We start from the raw sequence: 4,034 nt of genomic DNA, 5'->3' as shown, positions 1-4,034 counted from the left end.
GCTCGCAACCCAGGTATATGCCCTTGACCGGAATCGAACCTGGGACCTTTCAATCCACAGACCGACGCTCTATCCATCGAGCCAAACCGGTTTCGGCCGGAATTCTCACTCTTGAATGCATCTCCCTCCTCTTTCCCCTGCCAGTTTTGGGTCGATAGTCAGCTCTTCTGAGTAGATTTCTGGCCCCTACCCTCACTCCTGGTCTGTTTAATGACATTTGGCTTCTCTTTTGGCAAAAGTCACTGTCCATATAAAGTTTTTTAAATCAATAAAGTCAGTGGCCTTCCAAAAAAAAAGTCTATTTCTGACAGGGCTTTAGGTGGGGGAGGTGCTGTTTAGCTTTCAGGGAATATGGTGGGTGTGTTTTCCAGCCCCCGGAGTACTCCTCTGCTAGTGTTCCAAGATATTACTCTACCTTTGTCTGGACAGAGATCCTTTATGGAGACCAATGGGGTCGGCTGGGGAACTGGAGTTTTTATCATGCCGGTTCCCAGAATAGCGGAGCGGATGGCCCTCCTCCGATCCAGCCACTGAGGGCTTCTTGAGACTTTTGCGGCCCATAAGCTTGGCCTCTGCCTTGGTTTCCTCTATAAAGCTGAAAATGCAGGTTGTGGCAGGCTGTATCACCCAGGGTGGGGTTTTGTTCCTTGCCTGCCCTCTGGCTTTCGGGGTAGCTAGCTCCTCTCTGGAGAAATGGCTATTTTGGTTTGGAAGAGTATGAATGTCCCAGTGCAGGACTTCCGGCTACTGCTTTTCCACGTCTCCCTTCCCTGCTTCCCTCCCCCACCTCTCCTCAGGCACCTCAAGCCCTCAGGCACCTCAAGGCACCTCCCTCCCTGTACCAAAGCCTCAGGTGAGTGGTTGCAACGGAAAACTCCTGTGCCCTGGGTTTAGAGATTTAATAAAAGCAACAACGAAACTGGCTTTCTCTCCCTCTGGTGCTGCATCGCTTTTCCCTGTGGCGGTGCCGTCTTTTGCAGCTGGGGTATCAGGTCCGGACTCCCCAGCAGCCAGCAGCCCTGTGGCTTTCCCTTTTCACCGTTGGATGTTATGTTGGCCGCTGCAGGTAGCGAGTCTGGTGCTCAGCCTGGGCTGGGCTTCTATTTTTCTGAAAGAACAGATTCTCCCATAGTGTAGTGCTCCCTCCTCTCGGCTCCCCTGCCATCCCTAGGGGTTGGGTCCACTCCTCTTGCGACCTCGCCCTTCCTACCAGTCTCCAGGTGTTTTCTGTTCTTCTTGCTGTAAGTCACCTCTGCAGCTGGGCCTCAGTAGGTAATTGCGGGTGAATGTTCTCCAATTTAGTTGTATTTCCCTGGGACGAGGTGCAAAACAGGTGTGCCTATTCGGCCACCATTTTCTCTCTTCTCTCTTTATGTCTTCTTTCATTTCTTTTATCAAAGTCTTATAGACTTCAGTATCTAGGTATTTCATCTCCTGAGTTCAATTTATTTTTATGTATTTTATTATTTTTGATGATATTATAAATGGGATTGTTTCTAAAACACTTTTTGGATAGTGTGTTGTTAGTGTATAGAAATGCAACTGTTTTTGTATATTATTTTTGTATCCTGAAACTTTACTGAATTTGTTTATTCTAACAATTTTTTAAAATTTAAATATATTTTCATTGATTTTTTTTTAGAGAGAGAAAGGAAGGGAGAGGGCTAGAGAGATAGAAATATCAATGAGAGAGAAACATCATAGATCAGCAGCCTCCTGGACGTCCCTCATAGGGGATCAAGCCCACAACCTGGGCATGTGCCCTGACAGGGAATCAAACAAGAGGCCTCCTGGTTCTTGGGTTGATGCTCAATCGCTGAGCCATACTGGCGGGGCTCTAACAGTTCTTTGGATGGAGTTTTTATGGTTTTCTATATATAAGATCATGTCATCTACAGAGACAAATTCTTTGTTTCAAATTTGGATGCTCTTTATTTATTTTTATTGCCTGACTGCTTTGGCTAGGACTTCCAGTATTAGGTTGACTAGAAGTAGTGAGAGTGAGCACCCCATTTTATTCCCTATCTTAGAGGTAGAGCTTTCAGCTTTTCACCATTGTCAGGAGAATGGATTTTAAAAATTTGGTGGTGGTGGTGTGTGTGTGTGTGTGAGATGTGGAATATTATTCAACCATAAAAAGAAGAAAATCTTGCAATTTGTGACAACATGGATGAACCTGGAGGACATTATGCTTAGTGAAATAAGTCAGACACAGAAAGGCCAATGTTGTATGATCTCACTTATATATGGGATTTTAAAAAGTCATATTCATAGAACCGGAGAGTAGAGTAGCGGTTGCCAGGGATGAAGGGTGGGAAAATGGGGAGATATTGGTCAAAGGGCACAAACTTTCAGTTATAAGTTGAGTAAGTTCTGGGGATCTAATGCATAGCATGGTGTTTATAGTTAACTAGAGGCCTGATGCACAAAATTTGTGCAAGTGTAGGCCTTCCTTCCCATAGCTGCTGGCACTGGCTTCTCTCCAGCATCCAGGACCTGGGCTTCCCTCCGGCCACTGGCAGGCACCCGCGACCTGGGCTTCCCTCGCAGCCCTGGCTTTGTCCAGAAGGACATCTGGTCTAATTAGCATATTATGCCTTTATTATTACAGATAATACTGTATTGTATATTTGAAATTTGCTAAGGCAAAACATCTTAATTGTTCTCACCAATATAAAAAAATATAGCTTTCTAATCTAATAAAAGAGAAACATGCAAATTGACTGTACCTTTGCTACACCCCAAACCATGCCCACCAGCCAATCAGAGCGACTATTTGCAAATTAACCCAACGAAGATGGTGGCCGGCAGCCATGGAGCTGGAGCAAGCAAGAGGCTTGGTTGCCTCAGCGATGGAGGAAGCCAAGCTTCCGGCCTGCCCTGACTGGCTGTGGCCTCTGCTAAAGGCAACAAAGTTTCAATTATAGAAGATAAATAAATCCCAGATACCTGCTTCCCGCCAGCCTCCACTGGGAGCTTGGGTGGCTGGGGGCCATGGCCAGCCTGCAAACAGCCATCAACCCCTCACCCAGGCTGGCCAGGCACTCCAGAAGGGACCCCCACCCTGAAGTGGGTGTGGCCAGTCTGAAAACAGCCCTCAGCCCCTCACCCAGGCTGGCTAGGCACCCCAACAGGATCCCCACCCTGATCCGGGACGCCCTTCAGGGCAAACCAGCCAGCCCCCACCCATGCACCAGGCATATAATAAAAGGGTAATATGCAAATTGACCCTAACAGCAGAATGACTGGTCACTATGACACACACTGACCACCAGGGGGCAGACACTCAATGCAGGAGCTGCCCTCTGGTGGTCAGTGTGCTCCCATAGGGGGAGCTCTGCTCAGCCACAAGCCAGGCTGACGGCTGCCAGCACAGCAGGGATGGCGGGAGCCTCTCCCGCCTCCTCAGCAGCACTAAGGATGTCTGACTGCAGCTTAGGCCTGGTTCCCGCTGGCAAGTGGACATCCCCCAGAGGGCTCCTGGGCTGCCAGAGGGATGTCTGACTGCCAGCTTAGGCCCGATCCCACATGGAGCGGGCCTAAGCCAGCAGGTGGACATCCTCCGAGGGGTCCCAGACTGCGAGAGGGCACAGGCCAGGCTGAGGGACCCCCCCCCCCCGGGTGCCCAAATTTTTGTGGACTGGGCCTCTAGTTCTATATAATAAAAGGCTAAAATACAAATCGACCTAACGGTGGAACGACCGGTTGCTATGATGAGCACTGACCACCAGGGGGCAGATGCTCAATGCAGGAGCTGCCCCTGGTGGTCAGTGAGGTCCCACAGGGAGTGCGCCGCTCAGCCAGAAGCCAGGCTCATGGCCGGTGGGCACAGCGGTGGTGGCAGGAACCTCTCCCGCCTCCACAGCAGCACTAAGGACCCCTCGGGGGATGTCCGCCTGCTGGCTTAGGCCCACTCCCCTAAGCCAGCAGGTGGACATCCCCTGAGGGGTCCCCAAAATTGTGAGAGGGCACAGGGCGGGACTGAGGGACTCCCCCTCCACCCCCCCGGCCCCCTCAGTGCATGAATGTCATGC

The sequence above is a fragment of the Myotis lucifugus genome, unplaced genomic scaffold (genome assembly GCF_000147115.1).
Source record: "Myotis lucifugus unplaced genomic scaffold, Myoluc2.0 scaffold_272, whole genome shotgun sequence".
NCBI classification, from domain to species: Eukaryota; Metazoa; Chordata; class Mammalia; order Chiroptera; family Vespertilionidae; genus Myotis; species Myotis lucifugus.
The sequence above is the reverse complement of the archived record's forward strand: the minus strand, read 5'-3'. Positions refer to the sequence as shown.